Here is a 16,416-nt window from a genome sequence, read left to right as displayed (position 1 = left end):
TCTATTATCCCGAACATCCCAGAGATTTGCTCCTTGCAACTCTCTTTTCCAATCTCTTGAATATAGTATTAAGGAGCTGGGAGCGGTGAATATCATTAATGGGTGACAAATATACCCTTAACTCCTTGTGAGTATATATGATGAGTACCTTTTGTGAGTATAAAAGGGACAGAGGTGTAGAGCCGATTTAGAATTTGGATGTGGGGAGCTGAATCTGCTGGTGGAGTTCCCAGAGCTATGAAACATCCGGGCCTGCTCCATCCCATTCTAATGGAACATTGTACAGAACAGCTGGGGCTGCGCATGCTGAAGCCTCTGGAAAAAGTTGAAGCATAGCTCAGTAGTAGAGTAGTAGCACATGCATAGAATCATAGAATCATAGAGTTGGAAGAGACCACAAGGGCCATCGAGTCCAACCCCCTGCCAAGCAGGAAACACCATCAGAGCACTCCTGACATATGGTTGTCAAGCCTCTGCTTAAAGACCTCCAAAGAAGGAGACTCCACCACACTCCTTGGCAGCAAATTCCAATGTCGAACAGCTCTTACTGTCAGGAAGTTCTTCCTAATGTTTAGGTGGAATCTTCTTTCTTGTAGTTTGGATCCATTGCTCCGTGTCCGCTTCTCTGGAGCAGCAGAAAACAACCTTTCTCCCTCCTCTATGCATTGCATGCCTAACTTCCTAGGTTCAATCTCCTGCCACCTCCCATTAAAAGGATCACGTGACATGCTTGAGACTCTGGAGAGCTGTAGATAGAGCAGAAAATCCTAGCTGGGCAAAACAGTCTGAAGTGGGTTGGACTAGATGATCCTTTGGTTCCTTTCCAACTCTATAGTTCTATGAATTTGTGGTATAAAACCTATTCTTATGTTCTGATCAGCTTTTAGGTGAATTATGTGGAAAGACATCCAGCTTCCCCCACTCCCTTCCTCTTCTTGAATCAGAGAATTGTGTGGGATAACCAGCATGCTTACATCCAATTAACGCATGAAGGGGTTAATACCATAGAGTTAGCTGTCCTGCCAGGCTTAGCTATGTCACTTCCTCTTACTTTGGGAGGAAATAGGCAACCAAGCCTATTGTTCACCCCAGTCTACCTGATAAGCCTAACATGTGAAGAGCGGCATAGGTCTCACCAGTCTTTCTTGAGTGCCTATACTAATAATCTGTGAACTTTTACCACTGTAACTAAGCTAAGTTTTACTGGATGTGTACTTTTTCTGACTGCTGTATGGAAAAGCACACAAACAAGACCTTTGAAAAGTTGGTAAGTAAACAATTTTTTAACAAGTATGTGGTCTTTTCCTATGCTGGGGAAAGAGAAAAACTTTGGAAGGAACTTGGAAGGACACATTTTCAAGCTCTAACAGGCTATGTTTCCATGCTTTAGTTTGCTGCATATTTTGTGACTTCAAATGTGTGCTGGTGTTCTCTCACCAAAGAGTACTTGCCTCAAACTTGGATCTTGGCATATAAGGAATTATTAGAGCTAGAGACAGAGATGGTAGAGATAGAGATAGAGACAGAGCCAGCAACCACCACACACAGCAGCTGCTTATGAATCCAACTAGAAACACGCAGAACACTGAATATGTGACTTAATGGCCTTCTGGTAGCATAAAAAGCAATAAAGCTCTCCTCTTCTCCCCACCCTCTTTCTTTTATTTCTCAATAAACTTTCTGCAGCCATCTTGAAGAACTCAATGCACTGCTGAAGGCTGATAGAAAGGACACTAGTCTACATGCAGTTGTAACCAAGCAACTCTAAAATAAACCTGTTATCTCATAAAGCAAAGTCTGAACCCAGGGTCTTATTTCTAAAAGTCCAAGACTTCTGAGCACACCACCGGACAGCTAAGAAACATTTTGAAGTGAGAACGTTTGATGGTAGAGCTTAGGAAAGCTCTACCAGCAAACTAAAGGCTCACACCCCAAACAGCTCACTAATGTAGATCTAGTGGGATTTGCTCAACATGCTTTATCTCTCTGCCAAACACCCTATATTACAGCTGTAATATTTATAAGGTGAGTGAATTAAGAGTGCCAGCAATTCCAGAAAGATTTAGTGCAAAGCAGCTAGCAAACAAGCTAATACTATTCTAAGCAAATATTTATTTTGTATCAACTGAGTAGATCTCCTTGCTGCACAGTAGCAATGATTCTTTATGCCATTTTGTTGGAGTCAGGGGGACGGCAATCAAGTGTAGATCATGGTTAAGGTCTCAGATAAGTGGCCTGATTTACTGTTGGAGTGGACTTACCTATGACTCCCATGTAATTGCTTTTTTGTACGAAAGTGCCTGCAGGCTATCTTCAAGACATTTTCTTACATAAACGATGGGTATTTCTTTTAAGCTCCTGGAATGCTTTCATTAAGCCTTGTACAGTTGTGGCCTAACAACAGTTTAAAGCAAGAAACCTGAAGAGAGAAGATGATCCCTCAAGTTGTCTGGAGGTGTTTTAAGCAGCAGTGAAGGAGGCAGTAGTTGCATGCAAAAGAACCAGAACAAAACCCCAGGTCCATGCCTTTCTTCCTACAGAAGGCTTTCCTAATTGGATATGAGCAACAGCATTTAAAATAAGTACTTAGACTGCATTTCTAACCTCACTTACTTGGGAGTAATCCACAGAGAATTCAATAGGACTTAACTTCTGACTACCACATGGTTAGGATTGTATGGTCATCATTAGGAAAGGCTTGACCTTTTGCCCTTTGAATGGCACTTAACCCCCCCCCCCATTATATTCCTTATATTAGGATACTGTGGTGCGCTAGATGAAGGCCAACAAACCAAGAGTGAATCCTAGTAAGACACAGACTCGTGGGATGAGCAGTTGCCAGAGCCAGCATTTGGGAGTCCACCAGTTTTAAACGGGGTTATTTTCCCTCTGAAGGAACAGGTATGTGATTTGAGGGTGGGTGGGTGTGCTCCTAGATCCACCTTTGTCACTGGAAGCCCTGGTAACCTCCATGTTGGAGTCACCTTTATCAACTTACATTGGTCCACCAACTATGCCATGATTCATGCACTGGTAGCCTCAGTAATGATAATGTGCTCCACATGGGGTTTCCTTTGAGACAAGGCTGGAAGCTGCACCTGTGCAGAATGCTGAGGCCAGATTGTTGATTGGGCACCTGGATGCACACATATTACATTGTTGCTGAGGGAACTGGAACCAATTACCAGCCAGCAAAATGTGGTGGGCCAGTCCTGGTGGTTTGTCTTGATAGTGTAAACACAGCTGGTGTGTCTCCTCTGAACTGCTGACTGCTGCATAAAATCAAAGGTGTGTGTGAGAGAGAGAGAGAGAAAGGGAGGCAGAGCAGTTGAGTCACCCTGAGCTCTGTTTAGTGGAGGAAAGTAACCCAAAAAAAACAAGCTTCAATCTAAATTTTCTTCACCTTTGCCTCTGCCCGGGAAGCCCTCCAGAAGTCAGGATTATGAAAGGTAAATTTGGATGGAATATTTTGGCAGGGCTGTCATGTTTCATTTGCCAAGCTTTAAATTCTGATAGTATCACAACATTGCCTGTGTAAGGAGTGAGAAGGGGTCACACACACACACACACACACACACACACACACACACACACCCTGTCTACAGTTGGAAATATGCTTCTTCTTCTTCTTCTTCTTCTTCTTCTTCTTCTTCTTCTTCTTCTTCTTCTTCTATGGGTTGTTTTCCAGTACATACAAATGAAAGCTAAGTAAAGAGGCAGAGGGTGAGAGTTCTTGCTTGCAGAAGGGATTGCCATACAATGTTCTACCTCGACCAGTTTTTCATCAGTCATGGCTGATGAGTCAAGGGCAAGATTCAAATTCAACTTTTAGTAGCTGTGCTGTGAATTATTTTAAAGATAACATGAGTTATGAAATGTGTTTTCTGTTTGAACCATTACATGTACTATACCTTAAACTGTAGCCATGCAAGTGTTGTTTATAGAGATGGGTGAGAAATTCAGCTCGGTTCACATTTAAAGGGGAGCCTGCCTAATTCACACTAATCCTGTGCAACCACACTTCTCTGAATTTTGCAACCCAGTTCTCCAGTCAAGTAATGTGTACAAAAATGTATATACCAGGATAAAGTATGCATATGTATTAGTAAAAATAATATGCAAAATGCATGACATTAGAGGAAATTGCTTTGCAAAATTGTGCATATAAAGGGAAATTGCGTATTAAAATGTGTGTGTTTAGGAGAAATTAATGCTAAAATAGTGGTGATTTTTTAATCAGGACTTTAAAAAAAACTTGATGTGGAAATGTGGAGAATTGACTGAAAAAAATGAAAGAAGGTGGAACAGAGCAATTTGTCCATCCTTACCTGTTTTTGATTGTGGTTGGCAATAAAGTTGTTGTTCAGCATCCGTTTATGCTTGGCTTATTCTCTGAAATAAACTGATGTCTTGATGTGGTGTCTTTGCATGAGCAGAGAGATTTAAATGTCAGAGCACTTCAAGTATGCAATTGCTTTTATAAATTTTGAGGTAGGTAGTGTACTTTGAAGCCTGTATGTTTGGATTAGCTCTTCAATTGTCTACAGGGACAGAAATACTGGTGTAAGGATCTAACACTTATATCTATGTGCCTGATTTTATTTTAAAAGTAAATTAAACTCAGTGATCTGACAGGAACTGCATCATGCTCACATGCTTTTGAGCAATTTATATCTAAAATGTAGGCAGAGAAACGCTCTTAACTGTATTTCACTACTGGTTACATTGGATTTTTATTTGAAATTTGACAGGAGACAGATGAAAGTTGAAAATATGGGAAGGGGGAAAGGATAACTGACAGGATTGATCAAAGGGTACAGATGCCTGATGCCTGTGTATTGGGGGCCCCTGGGAAGAAGCCATGTCTGACTGAATTGATGCCCCAGTTGGCTACCCAACATAGCAGTGGGTCCCTCTTGTAGCATACAGAAAACAGAATTATACTGAAAGTTACTGTACATTTAAGTCTGTGCTGTGTTGGATAGAGTCTATACCCACCCCATTGTGAGCATGGCTTTTTATCCCATCTATGTCTGTCTTTGTAACACCGGTTTATTGAATCTCGTTAAATAAGAACCAGAGGATTGACCCAAAGTCTGCTTCAGCAGCTGTTACAACAGTTTTTAACAGTCTAACCTCCTAGAGCCATTGGTGGAAACTGGTTTTTGTCACGGGCAGCTGTGTGGCAAGCAGGAGTTTGATATAAGGATGCCCCAGCATAGATATTCAGTCCTGTTGAAACTCCCTTTGCCATGCACTTGTGGAAGGAAGAAGAACCTAGCAAGAAAATAAGCAAGCAACTTTGTCTCTGACTAGTCTTTGTTGCAGACAGACTGACACCCCCCCCCCCACAAGATGCAGTATGGCTGTTTGTATATCCTTAATCTCAAGGAGACAATATTACATAGATTTTAAGGTTACAAAATAACTGAATAAGTTGCTGCAGTCCATAAATTCCAGCGTTATAGGAATATGAATTTGTAGCGCTTGCTTTTAATACAAGGCTGGGTTTACAGTGCATTGCAGATTTTAATTTGAGGCAGAGAAGAAGTCTTCCTTCCTTCCCTCCCTCCCCAAGTCTCCCACCAAATCAATTGCCTGCCTTGCTACAACAGTAGTTGCTGTGGAGATAGTGGTGGGGAGTAATGCTCTGAACATAGGGTGACCTGGGAAATGTAGTTTTTCCAGGGTGTCTGACAGATTTGTTTTGTAATTGCTGGACCAAATCAAATTTAGGGGAGTTCACACAATCCCTAGTTGAACAGGGCAGACCTCTGTCTGCTAATTTCTAGTTCTTAACTTGTTTTTGTGGAGCAAGTGTGTGTAACTGAACTATGTGCCATTTTCAGAAAATGAAAAACTGTTTTGAGAGAGGGAATTTGGAGAGTGGAGGAGGAGAGACTTAGTGCCACCTTCTCCCACAACTCTGAATTCTACTCAAAACAGCTTTTCATTAAAGGAAAAGGAAAGAGTAGTTTCGTAACTTCATTACAACAATGTACTAAACAATCTTTCTCCAATTTTTTTCTGGATACCTTTTATTTCTTGCATTGTGCTACAACCTTCTTCACCTGGGTCATAGTTCTAAGACACATAGAATAATATCCAACTAAGACATATTCAAAGTAGACAGGTGTATTTCATTGAGGTCTATTCTTAATATGAGAAATGTTGGATATTGCCCATTAGATGGCCAGAAACAACTGTGGAACTGTTTAAGCCAAGAGACACTATTGGAACTAGATGTGCTGCTTTCATGCAATGCTTTTGTGTGATCATTTTGAGGACAGTTTCCTCATTAACCAAGAGTCTGCAAAGAACATCACAAAGCTTGCTTAGAGAGAAAAAAAGTTTGCCTTTAATACTAGAATGGAGCTCCCTGACTGCCAGAGAAGCCATCAAAGCCCAGACAAATAGATTCTTCCAGTAAAATATAAATTCTGTTCACAAAGCACTGTTCCAAGAATTGTGCATTGACCTATCAGGCATGAAAAATCAAAAAATGCAATTACCACCTAAAAGCTTCAGAGAATCTTCTTAATATTTCCCAGCCTGTTGCTCCATCAGCCAGAAACAGACACATGCTTTTTCTTCTTCTCATAATGCATATCCAAGGGGAACCCACACTAAGACATCATCCATAAATTGAACTGAATTGCTGGAAATGCCACTAGCCAGCAGACAACAAGTAATAAGGACTGTTTGATGATCACATCCTATTATAGTGTCTGAAGAACTGCTGTTCTTAGACATATCTCACTAAAGCTTATAAGGAACATTTTTGGTTGTTGCTAGTATTTAGTAGTATTGAGGTAATAATAGGAACTTGACCAAGTGTGTAATTTACGTGACAATTCTGGAGCAATGAAATGCCATACAACAATTCTAGGCTACATGTAGTGAAGGGATCAGGATCACGCTCATCCACCCCACTGCTGATGTTCGTCTGTTGAGTGGTCATATTTGCATAGTCGGTTTTTGCACATATGTGTAGAGCCCATCTGTGTCTTCTGTACTCAAATTTAGAGTGTACAAGCTGCACATTTGAGATCTATGTTTCTTGAGCTGGGCATGCATAGGCCACCATAGAATTGCGATGGTCCAATGTGGGAAGGTACAATGTAGGAAGGTACATCACTGGGGAATGGGGCAGGAGAGTGTGATTCCAATTCTCTAACCATTTGCAGCCTTGAACAACTACTTAGAGCTGTAGGAAGCTATAGCAAATGGTGGGTCTAAAGCAAATGTTGCTTGTGACTGACAGCCGGAACTGAAGCTTATTTACTCAGATATCCATTCATTTCAGTGAAACTTACTGCCTAATATGTGTACCTAATAGTACTGCTAAGCAACTTGATCCTATACTCCAAAGGACATGCAATGAGACGTACATAAGGACATGTTCAATAGGACATGTATAAAATTAAAATTTAGCCATATGCAATGGGAAATCCCATGTAGGGTACGAGTGTACACAGGCCCCAATATTTGATTTGTATATGTACTTTATTTTAAAAAATCAGATCTGTTCCTGACTCTTCTGTGCACTGTCCACATCAATCTGTGGTTCTGGTTCCAGGCTGCTCTGACTGAAATGAAGCTCTGTTTTCCCTGTTCACTTTTTTTTTTTTATAAGATATTTATTAAGATTTTCAGAAAATTACAATATAAAAATGAAAATGAAAAAGAAAAAGAAAATACAAAGTTACAATATAAAAATGAAAAAGAAAAAGAAAATACAAAATAAAAATGATTAAAAACCACTCAATTTTTCCATTACTTATTTTTCCTTAGCTTGTTTCCTGGACCTCCTCATACCTCCCTTTTTTGTATTCCAGTTCAATTTGTTGGTTCAGCAAATCCTTACCCTCTTTATTTATCCTAATCTTTGGTCTTAAAATAGTAACGTTAGATTTTTACCTATTAACAACCCATTTTTCATATTCCCTTAAAGCATTACAGCTGGAAACCACTTAATTTCTATCCAACATCATTCTAACTTCATTAATTTTACAATATTTCTGTAGATAGTCTTTGAATTTCTTCCAATCTTCTTCCACCGACTCTTCTCCCTGGTCTCGGATTCTGCCAGTCATTTCTGCCAGTTCCATGTAGTCCATCAGCTTCATCTGCCATTCTTCCAGAGTGGGTAGATCTTGTGTCTTCCAATACTTTGCAATGAGTATTCTTGCTGCTGTTGTGGCATACATAAAAAAAGTTCTGTCCTTCTTTGGCACCAATTGGCCGACTATGCCTAGGAGAAAGGCCTCTGGTTTCTTCAAGAAGGTATATTTAAATACCTTTTTCAATTCATTATATATCATCTCCCAGAAAGCCTTAATCCTTGGGCACGTCCACCAAAGGTGAAAGAATGTACCTTCAGTTTCTTTACATTTCCAGCATTTGTTATCGGGCAAATGATAAATTTTTGCAAGCTTGACTGGGGTCATGTACCACCTGTATATCATTTTCATAATATTCTCTCTTAAGGCATTACATGCCGTAAACTTCATACCTGTGGTCCATAACTGTTCCCAGTCAGCCATCATTATGTTATGTCCAACATCTTGTGCCCATTTAATCATAGCAGATTTCACCGTTTCATCCTGAGTATTCCATTTCAAGTTATACATCTTTGACAAAATCTTAGTTTTGGGTTCTAACAGTTCTGTTTCTAATTTTGATTTTTCCACCTGGAAACCAATTTTCTTGTCCAAATTATATGCCTCCATTATCTGATAATAATGAAGCCAGTCTCGCACTTTGTTTTTTAATTTCTCAAAACTCTGCAATTTCAGTCTATCTCCGTCTTGTTCCAAAATTTCCCAATATTTCGGCCATTTGGCCTCCATATTGAGCTTTTTCAGAGCTTTTGCTTCCATCGGTGACAACCACCTTGGGGTTTTATTTTCCAATAAGTCCTAATATCTTATCCAGACATTAAACAATGCTTTCCTGACAATATGGTTTTTAAATGCTTTATGTGCTTTGACCTTGTCATACCACAGATATGCATGCCATCCAAATACATTGTTAAAACCTTCTAGATCCAAAATGTCAGTGTTTTCAAGAAGCAACCATTCTTTCAACCAGCAAAAAGCTGCTGATTCATAGTAAAGTTTAAAGTCTGGCAGGGCAAATCCACCTCTTTCCTTTGCATCTGTTAATATTTTAAATTTTATTCTGGGCTTCTTGCCCTGCCAGACAAATCTAGAAATATCTCTCTGCCACCTCTTGAAACAGTCCATTTTGTCCACAATTTGCAATGTTTGAAACAAAAACAACATTCTAGGCAATACATTCATTTTTACCGCAGCAATACGGCCCAGCAGTGAAAGCTTCAAATCTGACCAAATTTCTAAATCTTTTTTCACTTCAGCCCAGCATTTTTCATAGTTGTCTTTAAATAAATTCCCATTTTTTGCTGTCATGTTAATCCCCAAGTATTTAACTTTCTTAACCACTGTTAAACCTGTCTCATTCTGAAACCTCTCTCTCTCCATTGGTGTTAAATTTTTCTCTAAAACCTTAGTCTTTAACTTATCCAATTTAAATCCTGCAACTTGACCAAATTCTTGAATCAGTTCTAAAACTCTTTTAGTACTAGATTCTGGCTCCTGTAACGTCAATACTAAGTCATCTGCAAATGCTCTCAATTTGTACTGTTTGGCTCCGACCTGTATACCTTTAACCAACCGATCCCTTCTAATCATATTCAGCAGAACCTCCAGGACCGATATAAAAAGCAATGGGGAAATTGGGCAACCTTGTCTTGTCCCTTTTTCTATCCTAAATTCTTCTGTCACCACATTATTTACTATTAGTTTAGCCTTTTGTTCTGAATAAATTGCACTTATACCGTTTTCAAAACCTTGGCCTACCCCCATCCCCTGTAGGTTCTTCTTCATAAAACTCCAAGAGATATTATCAAAAGCTTTTTCCGCGTCCACAAATATCAAAACTGCTTTAGTATTTATGTTCACTTCTAGTTTTTCCAAAATATCAATTATATTCCTCAAATTATCGGACAAGTGTCTTCCCGGGATAAAGCCCACTTGGTCTTTATGAATCTCTTCCATCAATACTTTTTTCAATCTCTTGGCCAAAATGTCTGCAAAAATTTTGTAATCCACATTAAGTAACGATATGGGGCAGTAGTTCTTAAGCTGAGTCTTTTCAGTCTCTGTCTTTGGTATAAGTGTAATGTACGCCTCTTTCCACGACTCTGGTGCCCTTTTCCCTTCCAATATTTCATTGCAGACTTCCTTTAAAGGTTGTAATAACCACTCTTTCAAAGATCTATAATATCTAGAAGTCAGCCCATCCGGTCCTGGAGATTTGCCTAATTGCATGTTTTGAATGGCACCTTCTACTTCCTGTTCAGATATTTTATAGTTCAACATTAGTTTACTTTCTTGGGAGATTTTTTGTAATCCATTTGTCTTCTATTTGTCGGTCTATGTCTATTTCTTTCTGTGGCCCTTGTGTATATAGTTGTTTAAAATACCTCTGGAAACAGTTTCTAATCTCAGTTGGGTTGTATATATTCTTTCCTTCCACTTCTAAATTTGTGATAGTGTTTAATTTTTGTCTTTTTTTTCATTTGCCAGGCCAGCAATTTCCCACATTTGTTAGCAGATTCAAATGTTTTTTGTCTCATTTGTTTGATTTTCCATTCTATTTCCTGGTTCATCATTTCCATATATTGTACTTGATATAAATTTATTTCTCTCAAAATCTCCTGCGACTTTGGTTTTGCTCTCAATTTCTTTTCACTTTCTTTTATTTTCCCCCAAATTTTGTCTTTCTTCTCATTTTGACTTCTCTTCTTTATTGCATTCTGTTGTATCAGAAACCCTCTCATGACAGCTTTGCTTGCGTCCCAGATTACTCTTTTTTCTACATTAGTGTTCATATTTATTTCAAAATAGTTTCTCAAGGTTTTTTGGGCCTTTTTATACACTTCTTCATCTCTGAATAAGGTGTCATTCATCCTCCATTTGAAGGAGCCAGTTGATATTAGTTTCAACTCCATCCTTACAGCATTATGGTCGGAGCAGGTTTTTGGGCAGATTTCCACTTTCTTTATCTTTGGTGCCATTCCTCTAGTTACCCATATTTGGTCAATTCTAGTCCATGTCATCTTGGCTTCAGAAAAGAAGGTTCCCTCTCTTCCCAAGGGGTTCTTTGTTCTCCAAGTATCAACTAAGTCCAAATTATCTGTCATCTCGAAGAATGTTTTCGGTAGTCTACCATCCTTTCTTTGTGCCTTGTACCTGTCTTTGTGCCTTATCCATGTTTGTAGATACTACTCCATTCATATCCCCCATCAAAATCAGATTGTAGTCCAAATAGTCCATTAAGGTCTCATGCAACTTTTTAAAGAATTCAGATTTCCCCTCATTCAGTGCATAAATTCCTACTATCAAAAATTTCTCTCCTTGAACTTGAATTTCAATTGCCAGAAATCTTCCTTGGTCGTCTTTAAAAGTAAATTTCGGTGATAGTCTCTCCTTTGCATAAATCACAACTCCTCTTTTTTTAACTTTGTCAGATGAAATAAACTCCTGTCCCAATCTCTTGTTAATCAGTAGTTTCCTGTGTAACCTTGTTACATGTGTTTCTTGTAGACAAATCAAGTCCAATTGTTCCTTTTTTAGTAAATGAAAAACACTTTTTCTCTTCCGAGGGGAATTTAGACCATTACAATTCCAGCTTAACAGTTGCAGAGCCATGATGGGGTTACTTCGCTTTACCTCCAACTGCGCCAAGTGTCTGTTCTTGTTCTGTCAGTGGTGTCACTTTCTCTGAACCATGCAATCCAAAAGATAAGTTTGCTATATCTAGTATTCCTTTTTCCAGTGCTCTTGGCTCTTCTCCGGATTCCACTTCTTTCTGTAGATCTTCTCCGTGATCCTTCAGAAACCTATCTTTGTCATTGACTGATCTTATTTTTATCTTTCTTCCTTTATATTTAAAGGACAGGCCTTGAGGGAATTCCCACCTAAAGATGATTCTATTTCTTCTCAACAGGGCAACCAGATCTCCGTAGTTAAGCCTTAATCCCAAAAGGTGTTTTGGAATGTCCTTGAATATCTCCACACTTGAGTCGTAAATTTCTAAAGTCTTTTGGTAATGCAGATTCAAGATTTTGTCTCTCTCCTCTTTTGTTCAAAGGGTAATCAAGCAGTCTCTCACCTTGTTCCTCCTTCCTCCTCTTCCAAGTCTAAATGCACTCACTATCTTGAATTCTTCCTTCCCCAAATCCTGTTGCCAGAAATCTGCAAATTCCTGCGTAAGAAAACTCAGCCAAATTATCTTTCTCACGTTCTGGTACAGCCCTGATTCTTAAATTTCTTGGTTTCTCCTTCAATTCAATCATAGACAACATCAAACCGTGGTCCTCAAGTTGCTTATATATCGGTGGTATCTTCTCTTGAGTAGCAGTTGCTATATCTTTTGCTTCTTCAGCTGTCTTTCGGGTCGAAGCAGATTCCTGTAGTAATTTTTCAATAGACTCTGTGTTGGTATTCACCTTCTGTCCCAAGTTATTAATGCTTGTAGTATTCTGGTCAATTTTAACTGATGCTTTGGCTACTTGTTTATTTGTTTCAGCTACTTGTTTAGCTAAATTTTCCAGAGATTCATTAATTTTTCCAAGTGCCTGAGCCAAAACATCTTTGGACGACATAACTTTTGGTTTAACCTGCGGAGGTGCAGCCCCTGGTATTCCAGATGGTCCAGAAGGACCAGATGTTGAAGCCCTTCGCTGCAACGCAGTATCAGTCCGATAGGGTCTGCCAGACCTAGTAGTTTTTTCCTGCGTCAACTCTAACTTTCCTCTTCCATCTGCCATAACACTCTCATGAGAGTCCAAGGTCGATCCCACGGCTGGAATTTGTTTTGAAATGGAAAATTCCTCTAGCCCAGTTGTTATTGTAACAATGTCAAGCCTCCTCTAGGGGGACACAGTAACAGCCAAAGCTTGCAACTTTAAAAAAGGAAAATAGTCCTTATAAGTCCCCCAGTTCACATAAAAACAACAGTTTCAGTTGCACTTAATCAGTTACTTTAAAGCCAGGAGAAGTTCAGAAACACTGTATCTCTTTTGCAGAGTTAGCTGTCAAAAGTCCTCTGCTTACCGATAGACTTTCCACAGAGCGGCATTCCTTATCTCAGGGCAGTCCGTTCCCAGGTTTTAGGCGGTGGATTTTAGCTTCCTTCTCCCCTTTTTTTGCAGATAAATACAGTTCAAACCTTTCCCCCCTCCTCTCCTGCAAACCGGAGGGGAGATCGCTTTCCTGATGTTGAGATTTAAATCTTTTTTTCATGGGTCTTTCAGAGTTTCCGCTTACAGTCTCTTTGCTTTGATCTATTTACAAGAAAGGAAGGCAGACTTCCTGTTTATACCTTCCCGCTTCGGTGCCGAATTAGCTTGTTTTCCCCTTTAAATCCAATTTAATCCTACTCACGGGTAGTTGCTTTCAAAGTCAAATTGTCCCAGGAAAAAGTCAGCACTCTCTGATAACGACTATGCGGCTTCACTCCGTGGAAGAAGCAGTCGACTCTCAGCACCGCGCCTTTCACCCCGTCTCGCTCCGGAGCCCTTAAAAGGGTCCCTTCGCAATTTGGGGGGGGCACAAAAGGTGCCCGCCGAGTCCCCACGTTCACAGGCTTCACCCGCCTGTGATTTTTAAAGGGCCCCCGCTTCGCCGCAGCGGTCAGACCCGATCCCGCGGCGCTGGTCCCTCAGAAACTCAGAGGGAGTCCGCCATTACCGATGGCGCCAACCCGGAAGAACTCCCCCGTTCACTGTTATGGAGAATCTAAAAATGGCTCTTTCTCCCCTTTTGGCAAAAGCTGATGAAATGTTTAGGCATATAAGTCGCTCCAGAGTGGACTAAGCCTGCCAAATTGCAGGTCCAGAGGCTATTGTGGTGGAAGTAAAAGGGATTTGGCACCCATAATCCTGACTGTTGGTTATTCTGTTGCATAAAATTGCAGCCTGAGTGGAGATGTTTCTACATCTTTACTCTAAATGCATGCAGTTAGGCAAAGAAACATCCGTACATCCACCCAGCCCATTCACCCCAAACCAGATATCAAAGTTGTTGAATGTATTTTAGTTGCAGCTTTTCCATAACAAATACAATTGGGCTCATTGTGAACTTAATTGTTCTCTTCAATATTCATAACTAAAGAAAACTGTTATGGTTGTACTGTACTCTTATATCCTGTTTCTGAAGGCAGTGCTCTGATTAAACACGCATAGGATTAGCCTGTTTGTGTAACAAATATATGTTAGAGCATATGAAAATCCCCACAACCAACATCAATAGTTAGCAACCCATTCCAAAGTATTCAGTCTTTTTTTTTTTTTGGCAAGGCAGATAAGGTTTTCTGTTACAAATAGAATTCTGTAGACGTTTCTGATATATGTAGTATTGATATTATTGTGTGAAAAAAGTGTGTGTGTGTTAGTCAAATGAATAAGCAACCCTAGCTGATTTATATCTCTAACCCAATAAAGAAATGCTGAATTGTTAACTAGCAATGGGATTTAAGATCTGTGTTTTACTGCTAGGAGTAGAAATGACTTTTGCTAGAAAGAAATGAGTGTTGTTTATCAAAGGCAATTCAGTATGCTGGTCCTTGTTAGTTTATCTGTACTGTCAAGATCTATGGCCCACTGTGCACTGGGGCCAGTTATAGGGTGATCTCTGGTTGCCATGGTAAAAGGCACAGGGAACAGAAGAGCACACATATTAGGGACATCAGTGAATCCAGAGAAAAATGGAAATCAAAGTGGGAATAGCCAATGTTCGCTTATTGGCCCCATGTCTAGAACAGAAATCAATCCAGGAAATACTATCAATATTCACTGTTGCTGTTGATTCCAGTCTGCAAATAATATGTAACTTATAATACCACTACCCTATTTGCATTGTGTTTCCTTTGCACTGAAATTAATGGAGAGGAATAATGTAATGGCAACATAATTTATGGTAATCACATGAGTTATGGCATTTCACCACAGCAGACAGAGTGATGAATAACATAGTTTTGAGCAGGAGATGAGCTGCAGCAGAAAGAAGCAGTGCTGCTTGCAATGAATAAAGGGGCAGAACAGAAAATGATGCCTTCTTACTTTCCTAATGAACATACATTGGATCCATGCAGATTTTTTGTGGCAGTGTATGAGCATCAAGAAAGCTTTGACCTCTGTGGTGGGTTAGTTCTCTCAAAGCCTAAGGTCTTGACTAGGAGATATGCTAAATAGGATCTGGGCAATCTTATCACAAAAATAGTATATGTGATTCATGACCGCCACTGTAACTGTCTACAGCAGATCATCTAAGTTTGCAGACAACTGCTATCCATGGCTATTAATGGAGGCAGCTAGGAATGGAACCTCCATACATAGGGGCTATATATCTCAGATTGTCAGTAGCTGGCACTGAGAAAAGGAGAACAGCAGTGATAACTGAATCTTGCTTCTTAACTTTCCTGCGACATTTGGCTGGCACCTGGAGTCAGAATTCTAGTCTAGATAGACCTTTGGTTTGACCTAGCCAGTGCCCCCCCCCCAAAAAAATGTTTAGGGGTACTCTCATTTTCCTACTCATATTGAAATGCTGCCCCTCAATGAGGCCAAACTTAGATTCACAAAATGTTTAGGGATATTTGTACCCCTGCATACCCCCAGAAAAAAAAAGCACTGGACCTAGCTAGGCGATTCTTACATTCTCACAGGATCTTAAATTGGCTAGGCAGTTCTTGTGTGACCATAAAATATGACCTGAACCTTACTTGCAACATTGCAATTACCGTAATTTATCTCTCCCTTGAGATGAGTTTTTCATTCTGTCATTTCAAAGTATTTGTTGACTTAGCGCGGTCTTGGAAAACGGAGGATCCTTCCTCCCACCCTCAAAATGTCATAAGAAAATATTCCTTGCACATTTTCTGCAATGCAGCATAGGTCCATGAGAAAGCAGTAAGCCTTTCTGTCAGAGCTCGTGTGACATGCTGTACACCAGAGGAGAGGGAAGAGGAGAAGATGCAGTACTCTTCCTTCACCTGTGCCTTCCTTTCTGAAACCATTCTCTCCCCCCCCCCCCCCAGCTTTCTCCCCAGCTAGGCTCCAAAACCAACAGTCAGCCTGGCCAGGAGAAACATAATTGGAGGGAGGGGAATTGAAGGGTAAACATGGCAGGACACCACTTCCACACTTCTCTCAACTTTACATCTCCACAGAACAACTTAGGCCTCTATCATGTCTAGTTAATCATTTAAAATAACTTGACTGAGAATTTTGAAAAGATTTCTTTGAAATGGTTGTGTCTTCCTTAAGTTATGTTGCCAACCGACCAACAGCTCGAACTGGCAAAGTTCAGCAGGCAACTCTTTTTACAA

General features: G+C 39.9%; 1 long non-coding RNA gene across 1 annotated transcript in view; it reads left to right on the top strand.

Moving 5' to 3' along the window:
- The first annotated feature begins 364 nt into the window (after positions 1-364).
- The window catches only part of LOC308481476, a 57,270-nt gene continuing 41,218 nt past the window's right edge, over positions 365-16,416 (top strand). Inside the window, exon 1 of the long non-coding RNA XR_013988703.1 lies at positions 365-2,901. This is a non-coding gene — a long non-coding RNA (uncharacterized lncRNA). The remainder of the gene's footprint in view (positions 2,902-16,416) is intronic.

The sequence above is a fragment of the Podarcis pityusensis genome (genome assembly GCF_964106645.2).
Source record: "Podarcis pityusensis genome assembly, chromosome: 1".
In the NCBI taxonomy this organism is placed as follows: domain Eukaryota; kingdom Metazoa; phylum Chordata; class Lepidosauria; order Squamata; family Lacertidae; genus Podarcis; species Podarcis pityusensis.
The sequence above is the reverse complement of the archived record's forward strand: the minus strand, read 5'-3'. Positions and strand labels throughout refer to the sequence as shown.